This window comes from Vombatus ursinus, unplaced genomic scaffold, assembly GCF_900497805.2.
Source record: "Vombatus ursinus unplaced genomic scaffold, bare-nosed wombat genome assembly UNPS02009173.1, whole genome shotgun sequence".
Lineage (NCBI taxonomy): Eukaryota > Metazoa > Chordata > Mammalia > Diprotodontia > Vombatidae > Vombatus > Vombatus ursinus.
This window is the reverse complement of record NW_020948951.1, coordinates 11,765,570-11,781,510: the sequence shown is the minus strand read 5'-3', so window position 1 is coordinate 11,781,510 and position 15,941 is coordinate 11,765,570.

Genomic DNA, 15,941 nt, shown 5'->3' with positions numbered 1-15,941 from the left:
TTTGATGTGAATTTCTAGAGCACAACTTGCTCTGAGGATAAAGGCAATTTAGTTTCTTCTCTCTCGTTTGTATTTATTCTTCCCTGACTCTCGATGAATGAGTATTGGAGATAGAGTGACCTTATGGTCTTTGGCAGGTAACAAGTCTCCAGAAGCTCAGAAGTGGGACTCCAGGGTAGAAGTCTGCCGTTACCTGCAGCTTCTGAGTCTTATGAGACAGTGCGGCCCTGAGGAGCTTCTTACTTGCTCATTCCAGCCTAGCAGAGCATTGATTCAGAAATTGCTATGCCATATATTACAAACACAGTAGTAAATTGTGCATCAACTGTAACTCATCCAGAAATGGGAGGATACTTTGTAGGTATCACTTGAAGTTTGAGCCCATTGTTCCCAGGGACTGGTATGGTAGAGGATCGTGTGTCCCCATTTGGAATGGTGGCAGGGAAATGTTTTGTAGCAGCTGCTTTAAGTTCAAATGCAACTCTCTCTAGGGACTAAAGTAGGCCCTGGTTTAAGGGCATTTTTTTTTGGTACTTTGATTCTTGTTATAATTTCTTCACACACACACTCACACACACAAACACACACACACACACACACGTATATCTTTGGGTAGCTGGGTGGTGCAGTGGATAGAGGGCAGGGCTGGAGTCAGGAAGACCTGAGTTTAAATCCAGGTTTAGACACTTGCTAGCTGTGTGACCCTGGAGCAAGTCACTTCACCCTGTTTCCCTCAGTTCCTTATTTATAAAATGAGCTACAGAAGGTAATGGCCAACTGCTCCAGTATCTTTGCAAAAAAACAAAAGCAAATAAACAAATAAAAAAAATGGGTCACAATGAGTCAGACATCACTGAAAAAGACTGAACAACAACTCAGGTGAGACACTGATCCTTCAGATAACCACCTTGGAAATCCAAATCCTGGAACTGCTCTGATAGATAGGAAAGCAACAGATGTATCTGAATTGAACTAGGAGGTAGGATAAAAAGAGCTTAGCATTACCTAGGTTCCAGGTTAGGTGAGCGACTCTTCTGGAACCATTGATTCTCCTGCATTAACCTAAAGCTCATTTCACCTGAAACCTTGACAGCCCTCCACTGATTGAGTCTTAGAGGTATCCTGTTCCTTCTAGAGATCTGATTGTGTCCTTGTCTTTTGGGTCACCATGATCTGTGTTGTGTTAGAGAAAGAGGGACAAAAGTGCATATGTGTGTGTGTATGTATATATGTAAGTGTGTATACACACGTATGTATGTATATATGTATACACACGTATGTATGTATATATGTATACACACGTATGTATGTATATGTATTAATATAATCCATATCTATATAGATGAAACTCCAAAGAAAGCAAAAATCAACATCTCTAGTCTTTTCCCCCAACTCTTCTTAAAGAATGATTTTAATTCCTTTAATTTTTTTTTGCTTAGGCAATTAGGGTTAAGTGACTTGCCCAGGGTCACACAGTTAGTTAGTGTCAAGTGTCTGAGGTCAGACTTAAACTCAGGTCCTACTGACTCCAAGGCCAGAACTCTACCCACTGCATCACCTAGCTGCCCCTAATTCTCTTAATTTTTGTAAATTTTTTCTTTACTTTAAAGTTAAATACAAAATGAGAAAAGAAAAAAAAGAACATTTCCATGTGCACAGGAAAACATAAGATAGGATTCAATATAAAACAATAAATTTCCATTTTGAGAAAACCTATATAATAAGTACTACACATTGTTTTCAAAGCTACCCTGCTTTGCTTCCTTCTAGGTTTTCTTTTGTTCTCTGCTGTGTACTTTTTACTTTATTTTTTTCTCCTCACCTGCCCCCATAAAGAAGGCTACAATTAAACATGGATATATGTACATATACATAGATATCTATAAACATACATTTATATACACATAAATACTCACATACACATATGGCCATACTATGCATATTTCCACTTTTCATCTCTTTCTCTGAATATGGATAGCATCTTCCTTCCTAAGCTCAAGTCTTTCCATGTTTTTCTAAATCAACCACCTCGTCATTTCTTACATTGCAGCAGTATTCCAACACAATCACATTGTACCTGAGAGATTGTCTATGAAATTTCCCCCTCCACCCCAATTTCCTGCATTCCCTCTATTCTTGGCTACTTTGATTTTATTTATACAGGAAAATTTCAACTTAAAATAATCAAAATTTTCCATTTTACACTTCAATAATGCTCCCATTTTATGATATAGTTTAAGGCCTGGTACTGCTGACTCTCCTTCCTTTACATCTTTTTCCTGGTTTCTTTGAAATTGCTGACCTTTTGTTTGTGAGGGACTGTCTGATATTGACTACTGCCAAGTTGGGGTTGTGGCAAGATGGGGTAGGAACTGGGTATTAGGAAGTAACTGGAGCTCACACTTCCGAGGCAGGGCTGTGCTAGGCGGAGTTGTGGTGAACTGGGGTGGGCTGGATACGGAGAAGTCACCCTCCTGAGACAGTGGGCAGTGCTATGTGAGCTGTTATAAGCTGGGGAAGGAACAGAATACAAGGAAGTAGCCGGAGCACGTGCTCCTGAGGCAGGGGGCTGTGCCACGTGGGAGTGGAACGGCAGAGGATGAGTTCCCTTTGCTTAGTCCCCTCCCTAAATGCAACGTCAACCCCAGACGCCTCCTTCCTGTGTCCTTCCTGACTTCCTGGGTCACGTACCTTCCCTTTGTGTAGCACTGACCCCAGAAGCCTCCTCCCGGTATCTGGGCCTGACTTCCTAGGTCACGTGCTCTCTCTTTGTCTATGCACTAATCCCAGACGCCTCCTTCCTGTATCCAGTCCTAGCCTCCTGCGTCACTTCCTCTCCCTTGGTGCGCTAAACTCAGACATCCCCTTCCAGTATCTGACCCTACAATCATTGACTAGTAGGCGGGCTGAGGAGGAAGGGCGAAGTAGGTATTTAAGGAATGGTCGTGGTCGGAACATGCGCTCTCTTTGCTCCTGCTCTGTTGCTATGGCCTTCCTGCTTGGCCTTGCTGTGATGGCCTCTGAATAAAGCTCGGGTGTTGGCACCTCCTGGTCGGCTCATCTCTGTGTGTTTATCCGGGTAGGCCCCGAAGACTGGTAAGTATGACTCTGGCAGCCTGCTCCTTATAGGAGGAGAGTGCACGGCTTGGCCGGCACATTTGTTCTTGTAAATGAGCTTTGCTATTATTTTTTTCTAAATCAATAAGATGATTTTTTAAAGTAATTTAATTGGGATGGCATTGAATAAATAGATTAGTTACATAAAATTGTCATTTTTTAGTATATTGGCTTTACCTACCCATGAACAATAAATATTACTCCAATTATTTAAATCTGACTTTATTTGTGTAAAAAGTGTTTTATGTTTATGTTCATGTACTTCATGTGTCTGTTTTAGCAGGTATACTCAGGTATTTTATACTGTTTAGTTATTTTAAATGGTCTAAAACAATATTGAGTAATATTGGTGACACAGTGTAATTTCCCTATCTTTCTCTTTTAATTAAATCTATTTGAACTTTAACTTTGTCTGAGATCATGATTATTACCCTTGCTTTCATTACATAACAAATTCTACTCCAGCCCTTCATTTTATCCTTGTGTATATCTCTCATTTTTATTGTGTTTCCTGAAAGCAAAATATTGTTGAAGTCAAATTTTTAATCTGCTATCCATTTCCATTTTATGAGTAAATTCATCCCATTCATATTCTAAGTTATAATTACTTCTTGTCTATTTTCCTCCTTCCTATTTTTCCTCACCATCCTTCTCACCCTATTTACCCTATCCCTCCTTACTCCTTTAATTTATTTCTACCTGCTAGGTTGCCTTCCTATTCCTTAACCCATCCAACCCTCCAAGAGTCCCTCCCTTAACCTCTCCCCCATCCTATCCCCTAGCCTTCTTATTTCTCTCTGAATTTAGAAGACTTTTATGTCCTTCTAGATATATATGTTCTCTGTTTTGTTCTGTTTTGTTTTGTTTTTGTTTTTGTTTTTGTTTTGGCTAGGCAATGGGGTTAAGTGACTTGCCCAGGGTCACACAGCTAGTAAGTGTTATGTGTCTGAGGCTGGATTTGAACTCAGGTCCTCCTGAATCCAGGGCCTGTGATCTATCCACTGCACCACCTAGCTGCCCTATGTGTTCTCTCTTTAACCCATTCCTGATAAAAGTAAGGTTCCAGCACTACCCGCTCTCTGCACTCCCCACTTGCTTCTTCTATATCATTTCTTCCCTTCAGACCTCATTTGTATGAGATAATTACTCCTTTTTATCTCTCCCTACACAGTTTTATTTTTTTAGGATCACTCCATCATACACAGCTCAGCCCAAGCCTTTCTTTCAAACTACCCAAATAATGACAGTCATAAGAGTACTGATAACATTTTCACATATAAGAAGTAAGCAATTTGACTTTATTGAGACCTTTATAATTGGTGTTTAATATTACCTTATATTTCTCCTGGATCTTATATGTCAAATTTTCCATTAAGTTCTGCTGTTTATGTCACAGATGTCTGAAATCCTTTCAACTCATTTAATGTTCTTTTTAAAAAAAAATTCAGGAGGGGCAGAGCCAAGATGGCAGAGGGAAAGCAGTGACTTGCTTGAGCTCTCCCCCAAACCCCTCCAAATACCTATAAAAAATGGCTCTAAACAAATTTTAAAGCAGCAGAATCCACCAAAAAAAAAAAAACAGAGTAAAACAAATTTCCAGCCCAAGACAACGTGGATGGCTGATTGGAAGGGTAAATCACGCAGGGCTGGGAGAGGAGCGCAGTTTGGCATGGGCGCACAGGCCACAGAGACCCTGGAGCAGGCCTCAGAGGGCTGAATCCCAGGCAGCTGTGGAGGTTTCCAGACTTCTCAACTCACGAACGCCAAAGTCAACTTAGAAGGTCAGTGGGAAAAGTCTGTGACTGCAGTGAGAGAAGAACCTAGGTCTCAGCCACCCTGAGGGCAGCGGCTGCCTTCTGAACTTCTGGCCCACAGACTGAGGGGGAATCCAGTGTCTGATCAGAGGGGGATTGCAGGGATCTCTTTACCTGTGCTGAGGCAGGAATCTCTTGCTTTGCCTGTTCTTGGATCTGGGTCACAGTTCTGAGGGGTGGTCCTGGGGCAAGGAGGAGTGCTGGCGTGGTGGAGTTTGTGGTGGTGGAGAGGAAACACCTTGCCCCTTATTATACCACCTTGGAAGAACTGACACTTTTCAGGTCCCTAGAAGTATCTCTGAAAACAGCTGTACTAACCCCCGAAGTTTGGGACAGTACATTCTCCACATTGGAAACAGACTCATACCTTAACAAAGAGTTTAAAACTCAAGTAATTGGTTGGGATCATGAGCAAGCAGCACAAAAAGAGTCAGACTATATTATCTTACTTTGGTGACAAAGAAGATCAAAACATACAACCAGAAGAAGAAAACAAAGTCAAAGCTCCTACATCCAAAACTTCCAAGAAAAATATGAATCAGTCCCAGGCCTTGGAAGAGCTCAAAAGGGATTTTGAGAAGCAAGTAAGAGAAGTAGAGGAAAAACTGGGAAGAGAAATGAGAGTGATGCAAGAAAATCATGAAAAGCAAGTTAACAGCTTGCTAAAGGAGACCCAAAAAAATACTGAAGAAAATAACACCTTAAAAAATAGCCTAACCCAAATGGCAAAAGAGGTACAAAAAGCCAATGAACAGAAGAATGCCCTAAAGAGCAAAATTGGACAAGTGGAAAAGGAAGTCCAAAAGATTACTGAAGAAAATACTTCCTTAAAAATTAGAATAGAGCAATTGGAAGCTAGTGACTTTATAAGAAATCAAGACCCTGTAAAACAAATCCAAAAGAATGAAAAATTAGGAAACAATGTGAAATATCTCATTGGAAAAACAACTGACCTGGAAAATAGATCCAGGAGAGAGAATTTAAAAATTATTGGACTAAGTGAAAGTCATGATCAAAAAAAGAGACTAGACATCATCTTTCAAGAAATGATCAAGGAAAACTGCCCTGATATTTTAGAACCAGAGGGCAAAATAGAAATTGAAAGAATCCACCGATCTCCTCCTGAAAGAGATCCCCAAAGAAAAACTCCTAGGAATATTGTAGCCAAATTCCAGAGTTCCCAGGTCAAGAAGAAAATATTACAAGCAACCAGAAAGAAACAATTCAAGTATTGTGGAAACACAATCAGGATAACACAAGATTTAGCAGCTTCTACATTAAGGGACCACAGGGCATGGAATATAATATTCCGGAGGGCAAAGGAGATAGGATTACAACCAAGAATCACCTACCCAGCAAAACTGAGTATAATTCTTCAGGGGAAAAAATGGTCATTCAGTGAAATAGAGGACTTTCAAGCATTCTTGATGAAAGGCGAGAGCTGAATAGAAAATTTGACTTTCCAATACAAGACTCAAGTGGAACATGAAGAGGTAAACAGGAAAGAGAAATCATAAGACACTTATTAAGATTGAACTGTTTACATTCCTGCATGGAAAGATGATATTTGTAACTCATGAGACCTTTGTCAGTATTAGAGTAGTTGGAGGGAAAAAATTATATGTATGTATATATATAGAGATAGATAGATAGATGGATAGATAGATAGATAGAGGGCGCAGGGTGAGTTGAAGATGAAGGGGTCATATCTGGAGAATAAAATTAAGGGCTGAGAGAGGATTATACTAGCAGAAGGAGAAAGGGAAAGGTAGAACGGGGTAAATTATCTCACAAAAAAAACAGAAAAGAAAAGGCTCTTACAGTGGAGGGGAAATGGGGGAAGGTGAGAGGGAATGAGTGAATCTTATTCTCATAGGATTTGACTTAAGGAGGGAATAATATACCTACTCAATTGGGTATGGAAATCTGTCTTACCCTACAGGAAAATAGGAGGGGAAGGGGACAAGAGAGTAGGGAGATGATAGAGAGGAGGGCAGATTGGGAAATGGGGTAATCAGAAGTAAATACTTCTGAGGAGGGACAAGGTCAAAAGAAAGAATAGAATAAATGGGGGGGCAGGATAAGATTAAGGGAAATAGAGTTAGTTTTTTACCACATGTCTACTGTGGAAGTGTTTTGCATAACTGCACATGTATAGCCTATATTGAGTTGCTTGTCTTTTCAATGAAGGTGGGTGGGGAGGGAGGAAGGGAGAAAATTTGGAACCCAAAGTTTTAAAAACACATGTTTAAAAAAAAATGTTTTCACATGCAACTGGGAAATAATAAATACAGGAAATGGGGTGCAGAAATCTATCCTGCCCTACAGGAAAATAGAAGGGGAAGGGGCGGAGAGATAGCAGGGAAGGCAGACTAAGGGAAGGGGTATTCAGAATGCATGCCATCTTGGGGTGGGGGGAGGGGCAAGATGGGGTGAAAATTTGGAACTCAAAATCTTGCGGAAGTAAATGTTGAAAACTAAAAATAAAAAAAAGAAGAATTAAAATCTAAGGGGAGGGGTGCCTTTGATGGCCTTTTAGACAATTAGGAAATGGTTGAGCAAATTGTACATGAATGTCATGGGAAATTATTGCATTGTAAGAAATTATGAAATAAATGATTTCAGAGAAAAAAAAATTCAGGATTAAATTTAATTTTGTGGGTAAGTTACCCTTGGTCATAACCCCAGCTCTTTTGCTCTATGAAATAGAGTATTCCAAAGTCTTATGTAATCATTATGTGGCTCCACAATGTTTATATTATTTTTTTCTTGTTGCTTCCAATATTTTCTCCTTAACCTTGGAGCTTTGAAACTTGACAATGATATTCCTGTAAGTTTTCCTCCTGGGATCTCTTTCAGGTGATGATCAGTGAATTTTTTTTCTATTTCTGCTTTGCCTTCTTGTTCTAGAACTTTGGGGCAAATTTCCTTGATAATTTCTTGTAATATTGTATCAGTTATTTTTATCATAATTTTCAGGTAGTCCAACTATTCTTCTTACATTATTTCTCCTCAATCTGTTTTCTACATCAGTTGTTTTTCTGATAGAATGTTTCACATTCTCTTCTATTTTTTCATTTTTTTTATTTTGTTTTATTATTTCTTGGTACCTTTTAATGTTGTTAGCTACCCCTTGTCAAACTTTAGTTTTCAAGGAATTATTTTCTTCCTTAAGTTTTTGATTCTCTATTTCCAGTTGGTTGACTTTCTTTTCATAATTTTCTTCTTTTTCTTGGATTGCTCTTATTTTTTTTTTTTTTAGTTTTTCTTCAATATATGTGATTTTAATTCCTGCCAGGAGGAGAGGCAGGAGTTTAGAGTCAGAGGCTGGCCACTCTGCTTTTCTCACAGAGGGCTAGGCTTCTCTCTTAGATGTTGTTAGTCTAGGGGAAATAATTTTTAGGTCCAAGCTATAATCCTGATTGCTATCCTTTAACAGTGAAAGATTGGTTTGACTTCCTTCCCGTCAAATACAAGTTCCACAATGAACACATGTGGCAAATATCTATCCAAATAAAGAGTAAAACAAAAATTAGAGAAACTATACATATGAGAATTATAGCAGACAATGTACAGAATGAATGAACTCCTTCATGTGAATTGAGGTAACTCAGCTCAACCAAGACAAAGAAAGAGATCCTAAGATCTCACCCAAGCAGAAACTCCCTGAAGTCTATAGAATAGTGAGTAAGGAATAGAGGTATGATAGATATGATTAAGGTGCCAGCTCCTCTACATGTCCGCCTTTACCAGGGTCCCTCTTTTTTCAGGGACTTCAAGAGAGTTTGGGACTAAATATATTTCTTAAAGTATCTTCTCTCTTCTGGAAGCCAGAAGACCAAACTGTCTTCTCCCAAGCTCTCACCAATAAGGCTGCTTATTCAGGCCCACAGCATTGAGTAATCAATCTCCACCAATAAATAGTATGCAAATGACCTGTAAGTCATAGGTTGCAGGGATGTTGGGCAAGGGAAACTGAGAGAGAGAAAGAAAGAGAAAGAAATTAAATATGGTGGGTTTAAGGAAATCATGGAATGTTTACTAAGGTAGTTTGGCTGGAATGTGAAACTTATAATGAGAAGTTATATGGGTTAATTCTGGAAAAGTCTGATGAAACCAGAGTGAGGAGGGCCTTAAATGTCAGTATAAAGCATAGCCATTTTATCCTTCTAATAAATGGGAGCCTTTGATGGTTTCTCAACATGGAAGTGACATTGTCAGATACGTGCCTTTAGGAAGGTTATTTTGATACCTTTGTGGACATTGTGTTACCTAGGGAAAACAAGGTACCAATGGGAGACTATCTGGAAGACTATTTTATTAGTCCAGGTGGGAAGTGTTATGGATTTGACTTGGGCAGTGATTAATTGAATGTGGAGAATCAGAGAGATGTGGAGGCAGGTTCAACAAAACTTTGCAGTTGATTGATTGTAGAGGGATAGAATAGGATCAAATACTATTTCAAGTTTAAAAATCTGGATGACTTAAAGAATAGTGTTGTTTTCTATTGAAATAGAGGAGTTTGGAGGGAGATGGGTCTGGGTAAGGTGGAGAGGGTGGGAGGAGGAGAAGGAGGAAATGGAGAAGATAATTAATTCTATTTTGGACATGTTGAGTTTGAGATTTCTACAGGACATCTATAAAGAGATATCCAGCAGGCAGTTAAGGAGATATGACTGGAATTTAAGAGAAAGACCACAGTCTGATATATAGATGTGTCACTGAAGAGTAAATGGTTGAAACCAACTGGAAAATTACCTTAATTGAGACTACACAGGGCAGAACCAAGATGGCAGAGTACAGGGAGCAGCCTAACTGAACCCTCTGAACATTCCCCTCCAAACAATTTTAAAATAACTCATCAAATCAAGTTTTGGAGTGGCAGAACCAACAAAAGGTCAGACTGAGACACTTTTTCCAGCCTAGAACAACTTAGGAGGTTGGCAATAGAGGTCTGTGATATAAGCGTAGGGACTCTTGTACAACAGCACAAGCAATGGGCCTTGAAGAAAGCTTTGACAGTAGTAGTAGCAGCAGCAGCAGGTTTGGGAACTCTCAGTCCAGAGATGGTAAAGCTGATTAGACAACTGATTAGAAAGAGATTACAGGAGAACTTTTGCAGACACTGGGTGCAGCTGGCACTGGCAATTCTATTGTCCATATGCAGTTCTGGATCATAGTTCCAGGTTACAGTTCTAGAGCACAGAGGAGTGCTTCTGGTCAGTCACAAGGGAGGAGGGGTCCTGATTGCAATTCCAAGGCATCAAGGAGCACTTGCACTTATGACTGCAGCACAGCAAGGGACCAGCAGGCAGTTCCATAGCAAAGAGGATCACTGCTAGTATTTGTGACTGGAAGGGAGCTGGGGTCCTTCCTAGGTAAAGACCAGAATGCAGATCAGGAGAGGAATGACCACACTTCTCCCTGGATCACTCCACCCTGAAAGCACCAGAAATTTGCATATCTCCAGAACTAGCTCTGAAAACAGCAGCACTGAAGCTTGAATAAGCCGGAAGCTTGGGACAGTGCTTCCCCACCCCACAGTGAGCAGAGTCCAGTTTTAAAATAAAGTTCAAAGGGAAGAAGTAGGCTGGAAAAATGAACAAACAACAAAGAACCTGACCATAACAAGCTCTTACGGTGGCAGGGAAGACCAAGATATAAACTCTAAAGAGGACAACAATGTGAAAACAGCTACAAACAAAGCTTCAAAGAAAAATGCTAATTGGACTCAAGCCCAACAAAAATTCCTGAAAGAGTGGTAGAGTAAAATGGGGAAAAGAAATGAGAGTGATGCAATAAAATTACGAAAAAAGAATTGGTAAATTCTTGGTGAAAGAGACAGGAAAAAAAAACTGAAGAAAATAACAACTTAAAAAAACAGAATTGGTCTAAAGGTAAAGAGACACAAAAATTCACTGCAGAAAAGAATTCCTTTAAAACCAGAATTGGCCAAATGGAAAGATAAGTACAAAATCTCAATGAAGAAAATAATTCCTTAAAAAATAGAATTGGCCAAGTGGAAACCAGTGACTCCATGAGACATCAAGAAATTTAAAAAAAAGTCAAAAGAATAAAAAAAAAATAGAAGAAAATGTGAAATTTCTTATAGGAAAAAAAAATCAACTGACCAGGGAAACAAATAAAGGAGAAAAAATTTAAAAATTATTGGACTACCTGAAAGCTTGATCAAAGAAAGAGCCAGTTTGTTGCTAAGTTGGAGAGAAAGTTAAGCCAACACACAACTGACAACAGTGGAGTGGAAAAGGAGTGGTGATTTGGTGTATAGCGTGGCATTTGCCCTTCTGGGTCAGAAAACTCACAAACATCAAGATTGACTTGATAAAAATTATGGGGAATTTCAGAAGCTGCTAAATGAAAAATGAGAACTCCACAGGGTTTACCAGCAGGATAGTTCATCTATCTCTACGAAGGACACATTTAATTCCATCAAAAGTAAAGTATAAACAAAGCTTAGAGAGATGCAGGACTCTTGGCTCAGCAAGAAGGTAGATGAAATTCAGTTTCATACTGATAGTAACAATCCAAAGTACTTTATGATGCCCTGAAGGGTATTTATGGGTCAAAGACCTATGGTGTATCTCAACTACGTGGTGCTGAAAGAGCCACATTGATTAGTGTTAAGGACATGATCCTGGAGAGATGGGCTGAACACTTCCATAGTGTTCCCAACAGACCATCATCAATCAATGCTGAAGCCATTGACCATTTACCTCAGGTTGAAGTAAATCCCTCCCAACTGAAGTTCCAACTGAAGAAGAGGTTTTGAATGTTATTAGGTTGCTTTGTGTGGCAAAGCACCTGGTGCTGATTCTATTCTAGATGAGATTTATAAGTTAGGGGATCCATTGCTCATACAAAAGCTGACTGAAATTTTCCAGGTTACATGGCAAGAGGAAGTAATCCCCCAGTTGTTCAAGGATGCTTCCATTGTCCATCTCTATAAAAGTAAAGGAAATAGATTGTCCTGTGACAATCACAGGAGATTCTCTCTCTTAGTCCTTGCTGGCAAGATTCTTGCCAGAGTCCTCCTTAATAGGCTGATCCTTCACCTGGAAGATGGTCATCTACCTGAGAACAAGTGTGGCTTAAGATTGAGCCGAGGAATAGTTGATATGGCGTTTGCTGCCCCACACTCCAAGAGAAATGCCAGGAGCAGAATAGTCTGTACACAATATTTGTAGATCTGACCAAGGACTTTGATACTGTCAGTCATGAGGGCTTATGTAAAATTATGTCAAAATTTGGTTGCCCAGAGAAGTTCATCAGCATTTTACATCAGTTTCATGATGACATACTTGCTGTGTTCTGGATAATGGACAATGTTCTCGTGCTTTTCCAGTCACCAATGAAGTGAAACAAGGCTTGTGCTTGATCCCATGCTTTTTAGCATGATGTTTTCAGCCAATTTGTTAAATGCTTTCAATGAGGAGGAACACGGCAGTTACCACAGTGATGGCAAATTCTTCGTCTTGAAAAGGCTACAAACCAAGACCAAAGTGGAGGGAATGTTAGTGCATGATGTTCGGTTTGCAGATGATTATGCAATCAATGCAGCCAATGAAGCTGAGATGCAACAAAGTATGGACTGGTTCTCTGCTGCTTGTGCTAATTTTGGCTTAACACTTAACACCAAGAAAACACAGGTTCTCCATCATACATGAAACCATCTGTTACAGCAAATGGAGAAGTTTTGAATGCTGTGGATAAGTTCACTTACTTTGGTAGTATACTTTCCATGGATGTACACATTGATAATGAAGTTAACACACACATTGCCAGAGCTAGTTCTGTGTTTGGGAGGCTCCAAAGGAAAATGTGGGAGAGAAGAGGTAAACGGAAGATCTACAAAGCCTTTGTGCTGACCTCATTGTTGTATGCTTGTGAAACCTGGACAGTATACCAGAACCATGCCAGGAAACTGAATCGCTTCCATTTGAATTGTCTTAGGAAGATTCTGAAAATCAGCTGGCAGGATAAGATGCCAGACCCTGAGGTCCTTTCTCAAACTAAATTGCCTAGCATTCAAACTTTACTTCAGAGAGTGCAACTCTGATGGGCTGGCCATGTTATTCAAATGCAAAATGTATGCTTGCCATAAAGACTATTTTATGGAGAACTCACACTGGGCAAGTGTTCACATGGTGGTCAGAAGAAGTGATACAAAGTTACTCTCAGGGCAGCTAGGTGGCACAGTGGATAGAGCACTGGCCCTGGATTCAGGAGGACCTGAGTTCAAATCTGGGCTCAGACACATAACACTTACTAGATGTGTGACCCTGGACAAGTCACTTAACCCCATTGCTTAGCCAAAACAAAAACAAAACCCAAAGGCACTCTCAAGGTCTCTCTTAAGACCTTTGGAATGGGTTATGTAACATGGGGGATACTGGCAGGGGACCACTGGCAGGGGACCACTCAGCATGACATCCCCACATCAGAGAAGGTGCTCTGCTCTGTGAGCAAAGCAGAATTGAGATAGATCAAAAGAAAAGTAAGATGTACAAATTTAGAGAATCCACTCCAAATGTTCACATGGAATATTCATACTTTACCTGTGGTAGAGCATTCTGAGCTCATATTGGTCTGATCAAACATAGTTGGACACACTGAAACTTGTCTCTATCATAGTGATGTCATTTTGGTGCTATTCAAGAATGAAGGACAACAACTAACCTATATACAAAGTGCTCCCAAATATATTCTCTGCTCAAAACAATCCAATATCTCTAAAACTAGGGGTAACTTTGGGCCAAAAGGGGGTTTCACAGATTGTCCTCCCCACCTGGAATCCTCTCTCTGGTTATCTCCATTTCCTTCAGTTCCCAGCTAAAATCCTACCTTCTCTAAGGCACCTTTTGGGGTCCCCCTTAATGTGAGTTTCTTCCCTTTAAGATTATCTCTAATTTATCTCATATGTATGCAGTTGGTGCATAGGTGTTCACATCTTGTCTCCCTCATTGTGACTGTGAGCTCCTTGAGAGTAGGAACTGGTTTTTTGGCTTTTCTTTGTATCCCCAGTGTTTAACACAGTGCCTGGCACATAGGAAAAGCTTGTTAACCTGCCTTACAAGTTCTGTAACCATGGGCACAGAAGTTTACCTCCCTGAAGCTCTATTTCTTCATCTGTGATGGGTTGTGTGTTTTGTGTTTTGTCGTTCATTCTCAAAGAGGACCCATGACATCAGGAAGATGATGCCATGACTTGCAAGGGAATTGGATTTAAGTGAGGGAGGGCTGTGCAAAGCCACCAGCCTCACATTCTCCTCCATAGCAATCTGTGGCCAGTGGCCAGATACAGATCAGGACAACTGGAGATGACCTAGGATAAAGTGGAAGACCTTGGATTTTTAAGCTAAGATCCTTTTGAGTTCTCACTTTGACTAAGGCAATGACCATTCAGTGATTAGTGAGAAGTGAGGTTAAGGGATTGCCCCATTAATAAAAAAAAAATCAAACTGGGAAGGGATGTGAATTGGGTTTAAGGCATGGTCTTAAGACAGAAATCTAACCAGTAAACTCCAAGATATCAAGGTATGTTTCAGCCATGAAAATTTACCTTCCTTTGGGCAGAGCACCCTCAGGAAAGGGCATAATACCCCATGTTCAGGGAAGAAAAGAGAAGACAGGAGAGGATAGAGGAGGAGAGGAGAGGGGAGGAGGAGCTGAGTAGTCAGATTTGAACAGTAGTCAGGTCCCCATTGAGATAGCTTGGACTACTCACAGGTTCCAGGCAGGTTCCTGATTCTTTATCAATTCTCTAAGACTCCAAGACAGAGCATGGGGATCAGAGAGAGTAGGGAATCCTCTTTCTATTCCTGAATGTGCCCTATCTGTCTGCTGGAGCAAGACCCTTTTCCTCACTGGGCCACAACTTCCTTCCTTATCAAATGAGGAGGTTGCATTAGAATCGAATCCGATAAATCCCCATAGTAAAAGTATTTGTTTTGTAAAACTTGGACGCAGTCAAAAGGCCACAGCCAAGGACCTAGAAGGCCACATGTGATCTCTAGGTCACAGGTTCCCTACCCCTGGATTAGATAATCCTAAAAGTATTTTCCATTTCTTTAGCTATGATCCTATCTTTGAGGTCCTTTTGTCAGAGGAAACAGAAATGGTACCTTGGATAGAGCACTGGGCCTGGAGTCAGGAAGATATAAATTCAAATCTCTTTAGATACTTAATAGCTGTGTAACCTTGGACAAGTTATTTAACCTCTGCCTGCCTTAGTTTTTCAAGCACAAAATAAGGATATTAATAGATTCTACTTCCCAAGGTTGTTGTAAGGATAAAATTCAGTAATATTTGTAAATCACTTGGCACATTGCAGGTACTTAATGAATACTTGTTCTCTAACCCTTTCTCTTCCAAGTCCATGTGGTCATGTGACTCTAAACTGACACCCTCTACTCCCCCAAATCACCCCACTAAAGCTTTTCTCTCTGCTCTTCTGTTCTTATTGAATCTTTGGCACCTGGTACCTCTTCAGGACTAGGCTATTTTGTGATTCCCAAAATGTCAAATACTGTAAGACATTTACTAAAATCTAGTGCTGATGTGGTAATAGAAGTCTTCCTGACTCCGTATTTTTTGACTGAGAAACAGCAGAGGGTTGCCCACAGATAGTATTGGAAAGGTAGATACAAGAAATTCCCAACCTAGAAGGAATTAAAAGAAGGAAGTTACACTTACATTGGGTCAACAATGCCCTCAAAACCAATCTATCTAGCAATGTAACATGGCCCCAGAAACACCTGGATTGATGACTTAACAGGATCCCTCAAGAACATGACAACAGAAACAAATATGTGACCACACTCTGTGTGTATGTGCAGAGTGGGGCTATGTGCTCACGGTAGCCATATGCCCTTAGTTTACGTGTTGGAGTTCCTGAATCCTCAAAGAGGTCTTTGATGCCTCTGTTCAGAGGCAGTATGATGGATAGATAGGTCTTTGTGGAGCTTGAAGCTCTGTATACATGTGACAGGG